We start from the raw sequence: 15,986 nt of genomic DNA on the forward strand, positions 1-15,986 counted from the left end.
CTAAACATTGGAAAAATGGCTTAATTAAAACTGAGTAATTTTCCTTTAAATTAGGATTTGAATAGTGAAAATTGTCTGAGGTTTGGTATGCAGCTGGTGGAAAGCAGAAAAAAATGTAGCTCCTTTTATATCCTCTCAAGTCTACCCCAGTTATTTGATGAGACCTTACTAATATGAAAGTGTTCAGAAACTACATTTTATTCTGCTTCTCCATGATATCTCCTGATCCATTTTCCAGTATTAGGCAGTCATTTGTATGATGTTTCTCAGATATGTCATCAGCTGAAAAATGCCCAAAAAATATCTGCTTTCGTAAAATCCAGATACCAAAAAAGCTGTTGTACATTTTGCTCTTTATTTCAGTGGGGCCAAAGTTTTTTCTCTTGTCCTCTTTCTGTCCCAGATTCTTAGTTTTCTGTCTTTTTCTGCTACCGACAATAGTCTCTTCAATTTCTATATTATTCAGGTGTGCAATTTTTAGATATATTTTTTTAGTATGTTTATTCTATTGGTTGTAATCATCTAGGTCAGCTATAAATCTGGTGCTTGCTCTCTTAGCATCTTATGACATGCTTTATTTTTTGTATCCCTATGGGCAAGCTTCACTACATGCCATGTCTTAACCATTGCACTGTGTTCAGCTCTGTTCTAGACATGTCTGTTATGACAGAAGGAATAGAGACTTCTTTCACTTCCTAACATGTAGCTGTTAAAATAATCCTTCCTGCTTGTTGATTTAATTGTCACTCTTATTTTTGTATTCCCCCTACTGTTCACCACCCATATTTGCATCAGATTTGAGCTCCTTTCAGTACTTCCAAAGTTCTATATGATTCTGCCCTTCCTTGCTTATGTTTCTTCATTGAGTTTCCTGTCTCTCCCCCATCCGCTCCACTTCTTTAATGTTCCCACACATCCATCTGTCACTTCTTGAGCAGTTGGTTCCATGTCATCTTCCATGTTACCATCTATGCATCCTGTGACCTCCCAAGCCTCATCTGTAGAAGTGTTTTGTTTGTCCACGTTTAAGTCCCCCGTAAAAGCAGATTTCATATCTGCTGCCTGTATGAAGCTGAGTTGGATTTTATTTTTAAAACATAAACTTTCATGTTTATTTTTCCTCTTTCCATAACTTCTGTTACTGTATCTACGAAGTGTATGCTGCTCATATTACCAGCTCCCTTTTAAGTGCCCAGACAGATATCAGAATGTCTGGAATAATTTAAGACATTACCAGCAGCAGCTGAGTTTTCTGCACCTCAACTAATCAAATGCTTCAAATGTTTTACAAGCTGATAGGGTCTAAACCTTGGGTGAAGTAGCCTCAAGCTTTACTCTGCAGAGGACTAGAATATAGGAGTAGGAGTGGGGAAGAGTAACTTGTAAGAAGGTTGTAGCCAGACTTACAAGATCATATCTGGAGCCTAAGCTATCTGGAAAGCAGCTAGTATGTTGTTTGTGAGTCGGTGCTGTACAGTGAGTTTAAACAGGTGTATCTTCAGAACTTGCATTATACTTGCAAAGATTACTAGTCAATTTCTGCATGGTGTGTGGTATCAGTAAGTGTCTGGGCAGGAATAGGAGTCTTTAGATGCTAATACTGACAAAACTGAAAGGATTTTATTTTTTCACATCTGTGCTACCCTATATTAATGCTACAGTCAGGGTAAAATTTAGGCATCTACTGCTAGCGTGATCTTGCTAGCAGTGTATTAAGAGTGCAGGTAGCTGAATCTTGCAGTTTGGGGGTTTTTGTGTGTGTTGTTTTTATCAGTACAATGCTGTTTTGGCTCTAGATGTAGGATCCTTTCTGAAAAAATCTGAAGCCAAAAGTTCTGTCTTGTGTTGCTCTGAAAGAAGGAACACGTAAGATAAACCTGATCAGTGTCAGTGTTCTATCGCTTGATGTCTTTTGCTCAGAACATCTCCTTCCAGCTTTCTTGAACTTTACTTTAAGCACCAGTAGGTGGATTGTACGTGTTGATTTCAATATTTCAGAAGAAGCAAGCAGCAGGAAAGGTAAACTTTAATTGATCCCACTGAAAATTCTCAAATACAAACCATCTAATAAAATATGTGTGTATCAAAATGAAATTATGCACCTTTCCTGGAAATAGCCACTAAACTAGCTGGACTTGGAACCTGTCGGCCAAGGAACATGTAGATGAATTGTGAATGCATTCTTAATTACTTGGAGCGTTACAATCATTAACAGCCCTTCCAGAGCATTTTCACTTGGGTACTTGTATTAAAAATGCCACTACTGCTTGTAAGGAAGTAGTCTGATGTAGTGGTATCTGAACATACGCTTTTGCCAACAGGATGAGATAAAAATTATACTTAATTGACAAAGTAATTTTCCCATGGTCAAGAAAAAATACTTGAAGGACAGAAACTAGAAGTGTTCAAGTGGGAGCGGTGTCAAGACCTAATGTGTTTTGTGAATACAAAACCAGAGATAGCTTGTTATAATTTTTGTAATAAGAATTGTATTGAGAGTTATCCTTTATATAATAATTCCAAAACATTAATGATGATAAAGTATTTTTATGATATTTCTGTCAGAAATGTTGATTTGAATTGTAATTTTGAATTCTAGTTTGTATGTAGCTTAAAAGTGAGCTGGCAGACTTCTGAGTGCTTTTCATTATGTTGGTGTTTGAGTAAGTACCTCAATGAGTTGGAATGTACGTGTTGCTTGCGTGATAGAGGCACAGACTGGACTGTGTCTTGTGGTTGTTAATGCACGCTGCAGTGTTTGGGTGCATGTATTATTTCCCGATGTATAGTGGGACAGGCAGTTTAGTTGTTTTTCTAAAGACAGCTGAATTATAATGCTAAATGCTTCATTTATAAATGAAAATGCAAGTGTGCAGGCCAGTTAATCTGTACACACATACAAATCACGTAAACACTAGTAGGTTAGTATAGTGCTGTGTTCATTGTGAATAATCTTGAAAATGAATGTATTTGTGCTTGTGCCTGTCACACCTATTACAGAGCGTGGAGAAAATATGCAGAAATCACTGTATCACTGTAGAAATCTAATAGAAATGGAAGGAGAAAACAGAATGTTGAGAGACAGCTGCTGCTGCTGTCCAGATTGGCAGCCTATTTATAATCAATCTGGTAGCTAGATTACTGTGCTTGGCTGTAACACATCAGATACCAGCGGTGATTGTATATAGATAGACGCTAAGCATTTTATTTTTTAAAGCAATGCATATTTTTCACATGCTAAATAAATAAAAGGACCAAACCAAATTGTCAATATTTTAAATTGATGTAGTATTTACTACATCATTTTGAATGATGTAGTACTTTTGTATCAGGAAACCCTTTTTAAAAGATTGTTACTGAATTCTTGCATGCGTCAAACACGTTAAAGTAGTAAGGCTTGTTTACATGCCCTGAATGCTGTCCGAAATGATAATGCCGTGGTGATGCTTTTAGGTTTCTGGCTCAGATTCAAAGGGAGTGCTTTCCATTAGAGCATCCCATGCCCGACAGTCAAGAGACCACAGTTGGAGCCAACATCTCCATTTCATGGCCTTCCCCAGTCAGGCTTTTCAGTTTCTCAGTGCTTCAGTGACCACCACCTTGTGTCGTCTTTCTGCTACTGCACCGTCTTTTCTCATTGGATTTTGTGTCTCTGGCAGGGATCCGTTCCAGCCCAGGAACAAAGACCAGACCAGCTCTGGGCGAGTACACGGGCGAGTACACGTATTTTTCGTTTGCCTGTGCTTACACATGTCGGCTGCGGTTTGGAATATATTTCCTTTCACCGCTCCCCAGTCAGCACGCATAGAGAAGGGTTTCTTTTGTAATAATTTTCACGAACTTTTTGTTTGTGGGGGCAGAGAGAATAAGCAAAAGCCTCAGTGAAAGTGCTGACCCAAAGCAGTATGAAGTTTTGTTATGAAAAATCAAAATGTAGGTTTAAGATATCAGGTGACAGAAAACTTGTTCACTGGTTAAGAATTATGTTGGAAAAAAATGCTGTCCCATCAAGGGAAATGAAGCCAAATTAAGAGCAACAATGTCCTGCCAGGAAGTTTTTTACCTTGAACTGATATGGCTTAGTATATACAGTCAGTTCTCCTGTGCTGAATAATCAGAATAGATGAAGGAGACAAGTGTAGTCTTTCTGCTTCTGTATGATAGAAACCTGTGCAGAAAGATGTGCTCTCCATGTAAGTCTGGACATTTTTTTCTGCTTTGTGTTAAAACCAAAGCAAAGGTGGCCCAGGCTGGCACTTGATTGCCCTAATTCTGACAGAGGTGGCCTTGATTCAGATGATGATTCTTCATTTTCACAGTATTAAATTAAGGCCTCTTTATGTCTGTATATCAGAATTGCTGATGCTCATTTTTAGTTGAAATTAATTATTGTAAAAAGTTAGATAGAATCATGGGCTGGAGGCTCTGACAGAACCTGGCTAATCTTGCTATAGAACTGGACACCCATTTCATTAATTATGGAAAATAATGCAACAAAGTTTTAAAAACAAACTGTAAAAAAAAAATGTTAGCCCAGACTGTCAAATGTCTAATGTTATATTCCTGGAGAAAACTTGTTTTCACAAGCTCAGAGTCCCATCTGCTTTTATTGACTTCAGTGCCTTTAAAATTAGTCTTTTTTTTTTTTTTTTTTTCACTTAGGCCTCGACTGTACATTTGGGGGACCTAAAGTTGCATTTTTGTTTTTACATTAATCTCTCTGTTTCAGTTTTACCATATGTGAAGTTAAAGAATAATAAATACTTTACTCCCTATCAACATTGCTAGCTTATTGTGAAGATTAATTGTGCTTGTAAACATTATATAAAGGCCTGAATGTTCCCAGTAGTATTACTGTGCTTTATTGGGTATTTCCATGGTTCATCTTATAGGTAAATATGCAGTGTTCAATGGTGAGTATTTAGCAGCTGATAGTTTAAAAAAGAAGAAAAAAATTATGGTTAATTTAGATTCCTCCTTTTATTTAAAAACATACTTACTTAAAATTCTTGCAAATCAATGTCATGCCCTGTTTCAATCTGAATGAATCTGATTTAAAGAAAGATATTATTAAACAATAGAACTTCTTAAGGAACTCAAGTAAACCACCTGATAGAAATCACTTCGTACACTGTTGAAATTAGTGTGTCCCTTCTGCAAGTAGAGAGTGTATTTCCTCACTTACACATATTCAGTTAATTTAGTTTTATTATTACTTCATAAAGAACTGAAAAACAATGATGGGGAAACTTTTTCTTTTTAGTCTTTAAGTAAAAAGCAGCTGAAAAAGGGCAAGATCTACTAATTCTAAAACCTTGAAGGACATGTTCACTGAAAACAGTTCAATTTTTCCTTGTCAAATGGCCTTTCTCTGTTTAATATACCTGTTTTAAATGCAAATCATGGCTTGATAAACCTCCATTCCCTTCAGATACACAACACATTCAGTGTATTTGTGCTGATCTTCTTTAAAATGTATAGTGTTGTGGTACAATATTAATATTCTTCTTGCCACAAATTATAGTAAGAGATTAAAGGAATAAAGATCTAATAGCATAAGATAATTTTTGACCATAATAATCTATATGTGAATAATTTGAATGAATGTATGTTTAACTTTACTTTTAAATTATATTGATCTGAGCTACCTTCTGGTTAGCAAAAACAGGCAGAAATTGTAGAGACTGTTTTTGTTATGGTATTTTACATATTCACTGCCAGTGAGAACCAGGTTTTTTTAAAAAAAGTTAAATGCAAATTTAGAAAAGATTAAAACTCAGCTGTTTAAGAGGAAAAATCAAAATCAAAGCTCACTAGCTTCTTTATGCACCCTAATGGATAAAATGGACCCTTAGATTTGAATTGATTTAACTCATCTGATAATGCAGGGGTACTTATGGATCTCTGCATCTAAAAGTCGCGGAGAGCGACAGCATTGTCTGAGGCTTTCTCTTTGTATCCATATGATCTGTTTTGTTTATAATGTCACTAGTGAATTTTCACTTCTTTATCTGAATACCTGGAGAGAGAGGTATGTTAGAAGCAAAGGTCAACAGCATCATGCTTTTGCTGCAGCATTGTAGGTAGCAGTTTCTTGTTACTATTCTGTTGGTTGTTAGGTTACCTCCTTTCCTCCCCTGCACCACGTGTGTGTTTTATTCCAGCCACAGCTGAACCAGCAGGGCTGAAGAGATGAATACCCTCCAGAAAGGTTGAATTTATCACTAATGTAGTAGCATATAAATAGTAGCATGGAACCACAGCCTTGCCATCAGCATCCAGGAGTGAATGCATAACTCCCCATATTTGAATTACACTAACCTGATAGTTTACATTTTGCTGTTTGATTTGTCAAGAGGATGATTCTACAGCGCATGACTTTTTTAGTGAACAATTCTGTAATTTCAATATCTGCCATAGATTTTTGTGTCTTTTTTAATGGATGGACTTACATAAAGACTCTTTTGGGGCTCGATATGAATAAGAATTTCACATTTGAGTCACAGCTTGGTTTTGTCACACCTGTTTGTGCATGCCACCTCGATTAACATTCAGCTGATGTCATTTTGATGTAACTTGATGCTGAAGCCCTGAGCTCATCAGAAAGAGCTTCCACTGGCAAATGAGAATGCTGACACTTCAGAAATGCTTTAGAAGGCTTTAAAGAACATGAGAAGTAGCTTTTCTCTTATACTGAAGAAGCTGCAGCAAAAGCCAACTATTTAAAATGAGAAATTGCAGGCCCTTGGACTACGTAATGTGTATCTCATAGTGTGCACACAAAGGAAATAGAGTCATCAGGGACACAGCTTATGCCATGTGAAGATCTTTGAAAACAGGTAGTTAAAAAATAACATAGTGTTGAAGTATCCCAGATCACTGTTCTTTTGTACAGGCTGCCCAGGGAAGCGGTGTAGTCACTGTCCCTGGAAGCGTTCAAAAAACCTGTAGCCATGGCATTTTGGGACCTGGTTTAGTAGGCGTGGTGGTGTCAGGCTGATAGTTAGACTTAGGGATCTTTTCCGACCTTAATGGTTCTCTGATTCTATATGAGGTGTAGGTTACACTTAAGACCGTGTCACAGTGAAGATGGGCTTTTGCTGCAGATACATGTGATATAGGCTAGTTTTGCAGTTGTCAAATCTTGTGACTTTTGCCAGTGCCCTACACTGAATTACACTGTTACTGTAATTTGCCATTTCTGTAAGAAGCAGACTTGGACCCCTGTAGATTATTTGAGATGAAGAAAAGGAAGGTGTGACATTATCCTGCCCTCATGCATTTCGTTACTGTTTCTCTTGCTTTCACATTGTCTACCTGAAGAGCATCTACTTAAGTACACAAACACTCATTATCATTATTTGGGGAACTGTAGTCACTTCTGCTGTAGCTGAAATCAGTGATAGCTCTTACTCATTCTTGCCTTAGCTGGCAGCAGTTAAAACCAGGTAAAGTTGTTCACGTTGGTGGCAGCATTGTCTGGGTTGACCATAGAGTTGAATCCTTGAGAGTAGAGTTTTGTGTGGTATGACTGTGTTTCAGAATCCAAAACATGAAATAAATGTATCATAAACTAATAAAAGGCAGCATTTGGATTTTTCTTAGTTTTAACATTTAAAGGGATTCTGTGTCTCATGCTATGCGGGCTCAATACTGGAGTTCACTTTAACATGAATATGATCTCAACAAGTTACTCTTAGAAGAGGTTTAAAAGATATTAATGAATGTGGTAGGCATTTCAGAAGTTTTGAGATGGGAGAGTTGCTGCTGCTCCTCAGCTTCAGTGGCAGAGGGTATTGTTCCTTCCTCATCAGCCACCTTGTATGGACAGACCTCCTGATTTTATCAGTAGCTTCTCCTTTTGGAAAGAAAAGTTTTGGAAGGGAGGAAACAGAGTTAGCAGCGTGTGTTGCATGAGAGTGCTCAGTGACTCTGTTACAGGCAAAGTGCAAATGAGAAAGCCTGTTGGACTCATCTGACAGGGCTTATTTGCTGGAAGCTGTCATCTTTTGTAGCATTTTTTTTCTCCTTAAGAAAGGCAGGAGGAATATCTATAGAATTAGGGTGTAGTTACACCCAAATAACAACCTCATTTTTGTTTTTCTGAGGCAGCTGAGGGCAGAAAATATTTTTAAGGAAAAAGGCTGAGAGTTATCTGAGCAGCTTTAAACAATTTAATGCTGCACCTGTTGCAGCACAGTCATCTTCTGCCTGTGTTTTGTAGAGAGTGGGTTTTGCAGACCAGACTTTCTGAGCTGACATGTTAGAGGAGAACCAAGTTCTCCTCAGCACACTCTGTTCATTTTTTTTCACAGATTTTCATTACTTTGTGTACAAATTTTCAAGAGGAAAGTAAACACCAGAAATATTTGATACAGAAGTTAATAAATGAATCCATACAAGACCCGGGAATAATATTGACTTAAATGGTTCTTCTAATGGAGCAGATAGTACCTGTAGATAATACGTAGCTTTTCCAGGTAGAGGGTCCAAGGCACAGGCTAAATCAAGACACAGCAGAAGCCCTTGAGTGTGATTCTCAGTGAACTCTGGGCAGCACAATGCCCCTAGGATGTCTTGTGGGGCTTTGTTTGCTGTGAGGGAGGAGATGTGGCAGTGATTGTAGGCAATGGAATTTTATATTTCATGTGCACTGGAGTGGAAGAGAGGGAGGTTCCGGTAAGTCACACTGTATGGGAATACTTCATATGTGTGATATCTGGTGGTTTCAAACACAAAATTAAAATAAATAGGTGCCAGTATGGGGATCAGCATTCTTTCTTCAGGGAAATCCCTCCTCTTTATTCTCCCTATTCCCTTCTCGCTCCATCCCTGGTAATCTTACATTCTTTTCTACATTGTAGTTAAGAAGACGTAAGAAGAATCTCTGGCTCAACCTCACACAGTACCAGGGACTTAGAAAGCTCTTGGGTAAAAGGAGGTGTACTTTTGTATTATCTTGAGCTGAAAGGGGAAATGAATGTCATCTGTTACTTTCTGGGCAGCCACAAGATGTGTGCAGCCAAGCACTGCTGGAGTAATATGGGTAGATGCCTAACTGTGCAGAAGAGATGATATTTCAGGCATTCTTTCTCCTCAGTTTCCTTTAGGCAGAACTGGACTAATGACACTCTAGATGTTATAAATCTTCCTTTTGTGTTAACTCTCCCTAAGCACTGTATCAGGTACGGTGGCTTATGTGGTCGTCTGGGTCTGCATGTATGTATCCAAGATGGTGCGTTCGGTTATGCAGTGTGGAGCTGTGCTGCACTAGCCAGTAGGAAAAAAAGTTAAAAACATAGAAATAAAATAACTTGGAACTCAGTAGTCCTGGAGCTAGAGAAGTAGCTTTTCTTGTAAGCCAGCTCGTTTGGATCCAGATCAGTACTAAGGGCTCCTCCTCACATTTTGCATGCAAGTGGTGTCAAATAGGCTTTGCTAACCTACTCGGTTTTTGCAGCTCGTCTTCGATGGTCCACCTGCATTGTTTTACTTTCCCTTCTATTAGTCTGTAGGAATCACAAGCAAAGACGGAGATTGGATTGGTAAATTGACATTGCTTTTCAGTTTCTTTTAGATGTAAAACATGAAGGTTGAACACATCTTTTGTACAGCGTGATTACTGTATTACAAAGTATGAGTTGTAGAAAGTGAATTTGCAAGAAGTAACTGCCTTTCTCAAATTAAATGCTGTCTTTTATTTAGCTGTTGTGGTTAGTGTATTTTACTGTTTTATTTCCGTTAAAAGTATTAGCTTCCAGGAAGATTTCAGACAAAGTTAATATTAATGAATAATTTAAAAAGAAAATTTTAATAATTAATAACACCTCAGAAAGCCAGTAATGCACTGGAACAAAAACGGTTGCTTCCTGAAACAAGATTGTTGGAGTAAGATTCTTCAATCAGTGATTTCCAGTGGTATCCAGGAAAATAATTCATCAGAGCGTTGTGTTCAGTGTCTGGCATTCTCATTTTTAAAACCTCTGTGCTATCTGTTTCCACACTTTTTTAAGATGGTGCTTCAGTTTTAAGCAGAGATGTTCTTGAGTGGAGATGAGACAGAAAAATTGTTAAATTTCTCTTTGATTCCAGGTGTTCTGATACTTTTTTTTTAATTACTATGATGTTATTTTTAGTTATTTTTAGTTTAGTTCATCCTTGCTCTTTCCTTATTTAAACTTCCTTTTTACGTGATTCTAATTTTATCTAGAAATTTTTGTAGCATATTCCTCATTAGGAGTTCAAACCCAAGTTGAAGGGAAAAAAGTTTAATATTGTCAGTTTTTTCCATTCACCACTACTAGTTTAGCTCAGCTCTTCCAGCTGTCAAAGGCTTACTTTTGGTTGTTAATGTAAAGAGCCAGAAGACCTAGTTAAGATTAAAGTCTTTGTATATTAAATAATTGTACAGACAGGTAGGGTTTTTTTTTCTGAAAACAGTGCAAAAATGTCAAGTGAGAGGAAAGCAGGATTATTTTCAGTGTGTATGGTCGTTTAGCAAGTTTGAGAGGTACATATTCATCTCAAATCTATGAAGTTAAGATAAATCAGTTCTTGTTCTCTACAACACTGGTGTTTCTGCTGACCCATAAGCCCCTTGGGCTTCTGCTTCCAGATTGCTGCTGGGACAGTGGAGGGCGGCATGTCTCAGCCTCCACACGTTGTGACATACGGTGTGTGGGACATCATCAAAACACAGGATAAGGAGCTGAAATTTTCCGGACCTGTCTTCTGTAATTTCAGTTATGGTATTTTTGTCAATGTTGATTTTTTTTTAAAGGAAAGATTCATATTAATTGAATCAGTTGTTTATGAAAGAAAAATAGGACACCCCCCCCCACATTTTGCTATTGGCTACCATAATAAATATGCTGCTTTCAGTCCTCATGCAAGTGGATTACAAGGAGGTTTGAAACAAGGACCTTTCATGAGCTCTAAGCATGGGTCTGTCTTGACTGAGTTAATGGGACAGTGGGAGAAGTAACAAAAGCAATTTGTGTGTGTTTTTGCCAAAAGCACAGCTATTTTTAAAGTAGCATTTGAATGTGCATTGGATTTCCTGGAATCTCTTCCTGCTTTGAGGGAAGGCACCTGATCAATGCTGTGGTTTTGTGCACGGTAATCAAATACATGGATATGATACATCATCTTAAAGGCTGGACTGTGTGAGTCTTTTTCTGCTGTATTAGGACTGTGTCTCATGTCTGAAATTGCAGAAATACCCTTGTGCAATCTGTGTTAATTCATTCATAAGGCAAGATTGTGTCTGGTTCTGGAATCCCCAGATAGGGGATATAGGAAGAATATAGAACTGTTGGAATATGTCCAGAGGAGAGCTATGAAGATGGTCAGAGGAATGGAGCACCTCTGGTATGAGGACAGGGTGAAGAGAGTAGGGGCTGTTCAGCTTGGAGAAGAGAAAGCTGTGGGGAGACCTTACAGCAACCTTCCAGTACCTGAAGGGGGCCTACAAGAAAGCTGGGGAGGAATTTTTCACTAGGGCATGTACTGACAGGACTAGGGGGAATGGCTTTAAATTGGAGGGAGAAAGATTTAGATTAGATATTAAGAAGAAATTCTTCATGGTGAGCGTGGTGAGGCACTGGCACGGGTTCCCCAGGTAGCTGTTGGCTGCCCCATCCCTGGAGGTGTTCAAGGCCAGATTGGATGGGGCCTTGAACAGCCTGTTCTAGCTGGAGGTGTCCCTGCCCATGGCAGGTGTTTGGAACTGGATGATCTTTAAGGTCCTTTCCCACCCAAACCATTCTATGATTATATGAAAATAAATAATTTTTAACCCTTAAAGAGGTTGAACAGTTTGTGGCTAAGTTCAATAAAAAGCGCTAGAACTGAAAAAAAAAGTGTTCCCTGTTCTCAGATGAGGAGAACGTAACCAAGACACACACACTGGACTAGTCTTTGCTGCAGTGCTACAGGCCTCGGGAAGAGTGGCTAGAAAGCTGTCTGGAGGAGAAGGACCTGGGGGTGTTGGTTGACAGCCAACTGAACATGGGCCAGCAGTGTGCCCAGGTGGCCAAGAAGGCCAATGACATCTTGGCTTGTATCAGAAATGGCATGACCAGCAGGTCCAAGGAAGTTATTCTCCCTCTGTTCTCGGCACTGGTGAGACTGCTCCTTGAATACTGTGTTCAGTTCTGGGCCCCTCACCACAAGAAGGATGTTGAGGTCCTGAAGAGTGTCCAGCAACGAAGCTGGTGAAGGGCCTGGAGAACAAGTCTTACAAGGAGCAGCTGAGGGAGCTGGGGTTGTTTAGCCTGAAGAAGAGGAGGCTGAAGGGAGACCTTATCACTGCCTACAACTACCTGAAAGGAGGTTGTAGGGTGGAGGGAGCTGGCTGCTTCTCCCAAGTGACAGGACAAGGGGGAGTGGCCTCAAGCTGTGCCAGGGGAGATTCAGACTGGACATTGGGAAAAAAAATTTCACAGAAAAGGTCATGGGGCACTGGAACACGCTGCTGAGGGGGGTGGTTGAGTCACCATTCCTGGAGGTATTTAAAAGACAGGTAGATGAGGTGCTCAGGAACATGGTTTAGTGGCAGCTAGGAATGGTTGGACTTGATGATCTAAGAGGTCATTTCCAGCCTGGGATTCTATGATTCTGTGAAGACAGAGGGGCCTGAAAGCCTTTTGCTGGACACCTGCTTGGCTATGGGTCCATTGTCCATGAAAGCAGTGAAGTCTGAGAGCAAATTCTGGTTTGGTTGTGCCTGGCAGCAAGTAGTGCCTGAGCTTGTATGCCAGCTGTGCCACATCTAGGGAGGGATGCCCGCCTCGGTGGTGTGCCTGGCTGTAGCTCCCGCTGCCTTTCCAGCTGCCTGGAGCCACTGGAGCATCACACAACAGCTGGAGTGGGATTGAGAATGGAAGTCTCCAAAGTCTTGTTTGGTCTTCAGCCTCTGCCAGTACCATGGTGTGCGCTGGGAGTAAATAACATCACACAGGAGTGGTTTGGTGCTCGCGCTGGAGTTGAGACTGGGAACAACTTTGTTAGGATAGTAAGGTGAAGGAGAAGTGTACAGTGTAACTGCGATGCTTCGGTGTCACTGCAACAAACGCAGGCAGGGTGCAAGAACCGAGCAGTCTCTCGGGACTGCAAGCTCTGTCGCGGTGTGGGGTTGCGAGTGCAGACTCTGAGGGCTCTGAGTGCGGGGTTCTGAGTGTGGGACTGTGAGTTTGGGGTTCTGAGCATGGGGTTCCGAGGTTGTTCAGCCTTGAGAAGAGGAGACTGAGGGGAGACCTTTGCTCTCTACAACTACCTGAAAGGAGGTTGTGGAGAGGAGAGAGCTGGCCAGTGGCAGGGGACAGGACAAGAGGGAATGGCCTCAAGCTGTGCCAGGGGAGGTTCAGGCTGGACGTCAGAAAAATATTTTTCATGGAAAGGGTCATTGGATACTGGCACAGGCTGCCCAGGAGGGTGGTTGAGTCACCATCCCTGGAGGTGTTTAAAAGACAGGTGGATGAGGTACTGAGGGGCATGGTTTAGTGGTTGATAGGAATGGTTGGACTCGATGATCATGGGGGTCTTTTCCAACCTAGTGCTTCTGTGTGTGATTCTGGGGGCGGGGTGGGGTGGGGGGATGTCCCGGGCTCCGCCGCTGGTGCCCGTTCCCGGCAGGGGGCGCTCGCTCCTCCCGGCGGCTCCGCTCCTCCCCCGCCGGGCAGAGAGCGGCTCCCGGTTCCACGCCCCCACGCCAGCCCTGCTGCCGGGCTCGCCGGCGCCCATCTTTGTCACGGGGTTAGAAAGTGAAAGTAGAACATAGCCTCTTCGGGACGGGAATTTTTTCAGTCTCGCAAGGAAACACAAGTTTTACACTGACTGGGCTAACAACTAAACGGTCTGTTAGCCGTTCTGGTGGGTTTGCCGCTAGAAGAGTGAAACCAATGAGAAAGTGTACGCTTACTCATTTCGGGTTTGGATTGGGTTGTTTTTTTCTTTTTGCGCTGGCCATTATTTTTATTTCTATGTAAGAGAGATAAATTTGTGAGGTTTGGGGTGAGGACGTATTGTTTTGTAGCAGTTTCAACTTGTTTTAAAGAATGCAAACCCTTGTACAAGTTTGGGGTGGTTGGTTGGGGCGTGGGTGAGTGGGGTTTTTTTATGTGAAATACCTGTTTATGTACTTTAAATAGGTCGTTCTTGAGGATGTTAGGGTTCCTGCTACTAAAAGAACTTCCATGTTCTGTTGAAGTAATTTTTAGTCTCATCGTCCAAACACACTTGATGACTGCAAATTCTTCCAGATGCACGGAACAGTCACTACTTTGAACGGCATGAGGTTATCTTTAGTGCTTGTTTTTCACTGACAGATTGTTAATGTTCAGCTTCCTTTACTTTTAAAGACCGTTCCGCCCATGATTAATTGAACATTAATAGAGAAACATTTGTAGAGGAAAAGTTTTTAGAATGTTTTACCTGGGTGCACATACTTAGTATAACTGAGTAAATTGGGGGGGGGGTGGGAGGGGAAGTACAAAAGCAGTAAACAATAGACAAGAGTCTTTGGGACTGTGATTGGGTTTTGAACAATATAGAGCTGGAAAAGTATTTAGCTGTCTTACAGTACTTCTTCACTCAATGTGGTCAAGACTTTGCATAATTGAAAGCATGAACATTGATTTGATACCTCTGAAAAATGTCAAGTCGAAAAGAAGGATGCATTTTACATATGCAGTTGCTTAAATTTTGGGGCATGTAAAAGCTTACTTTTAGCTGATTTGGGCTTTATAAATTTTAATATTTTTGGGTTTTCGCTGTTTGTAAAAAGTCTGTTCAAAGCATATACCTGTTTTTTTCATGCACTTTATCTGATTCTGTTCAACAACCTGTGGTGTATTTCATGTGTTTTTATTGAATGGGAGTTTTAACTGTGGGCTTATTTACTTCACTGTTTGTGAATCTTCTAGACTGATTGTACTGGTTCAGTTCTAAAATTATCATTTACCAGCTGCTAAAAAAACATGCGGCTTTAGTTTCTTGTGCAGGTGTTTTTCTGTGTTTCAATATAGTCCTAAAGCCCAGAAGATGAAAAAGCTGTAAGTCTAGCGGTCCTTGTAGTTCTTTAATCCCATAGGTTTTAATAGTCCAGGAGAGATACCTACTTTTTCGTTTCTTCCCTCCGCCAAAGTGTGTCAATCCTGCCTCAGACTCGATATATTATCTAATATATATAGTACTAACAGTGTTAGAAATTTTAACACAGGTTTTGCAATAGTATCTTGGGCCCTTGCAGAAATCTAACTTTGGCAAAACTCAGTGTTAGGGCTCCTTTGATGCTGGAGCTAGTCTGTAGGAATTATTTGTAAATACTTTATTATTACCATGAAGTCAGTCAAAACAGTATCAAAATTTGAAAACAGTCAGCTGGATAATTTGGCAGAGCTGTTTGAGGGGTTTTCCTACATGCTTTATGGGATAATCCCATTTATTTCTCCTTTGTGTTCATAACCAAATAAGCGAGATGTATATGTACCAATGAGATTGCTGTGAATCATTTCACTAAAGCAAACACACTGAGAACAGTCATTCTGTGTTTTAATTGCAAACTATCAGTGGGAGAGGAAGAGGTGAGTGGTATTTGTGAAGCAGAGTGAATGTCTGCAAGGGCAGAGGTGCCTGAGTTAGCATCAGGATGTGCATCTGTAAGTGATTGCAGATGTCAACAACGAAGTGGAGGATGTGTGTGATTGTTGTTTATAATGAGGGACAGATTAAGTTATAATAGCAAACCCAGGGGCAGTAAAAGAGAAGTCTGTGGAGTTGAGGAAGTGGTGTTGTGTCCAGGGAGTCAGTTCCGGTTTCCTAATTTCAGCTATGTAAAAAGTAGTTTAAATTGTCCAGAATTTGTGAAGACGTGGCATATACTGAGCACTACTTATCCAAACATCCGTCTGTTGCTGTTGACTGTACATGGAGGCAATGGATGATTTAATCTTTAGTTACCGTTTTAGAAGAGATTGAATACTATT

At 40.1% G+C, this 15,986-nt stretch overlaps 1 protein-coding gene across 6 annotated transcripts in view; it reads left to right on the top strand.

The window, feature by feature from the left end:
* Window positions 1-15,986, top strand: part of PHF21A (PHD finger protein 21A) — a 133,335-nt gene that overhangs the window by 68,190 nt on the left and 49,159 nt on the right. The window contains exon 1 of one of the 6 annotated variants that reach the window (XM_069858059.1): window positions 13,761-13,872. The exons of the other annotated variants lie outside the window; for them this stretch is intronic. The gene's annotated coding sequence lies outside the window, so the exon portion shown is untranslated. Of the gene's footprint in view, window positions 1-13,760; window positions 13,873-15,986 lie in introns of those variants that run through there. 6 annotated transcript variants of the gene reach the window in all.

Source organism: Phaenicophaeus curvirostris, chromosome 5 (assembly GCF_032191515.1).
Source record: "Phaenicophaeus curvirostris isolate KB17595 chromosome 5, BPBGC_Pcur_1.0, whole genome shotgun sequence".
Taxonomy (NCBI): domain Eukaryota; kingdom Metazoa; phylum Chordata; class Aves; order Cuculiformes; family Cuculidae; genus Phaenicophaeus; species Phaenicophaeus curvirostris.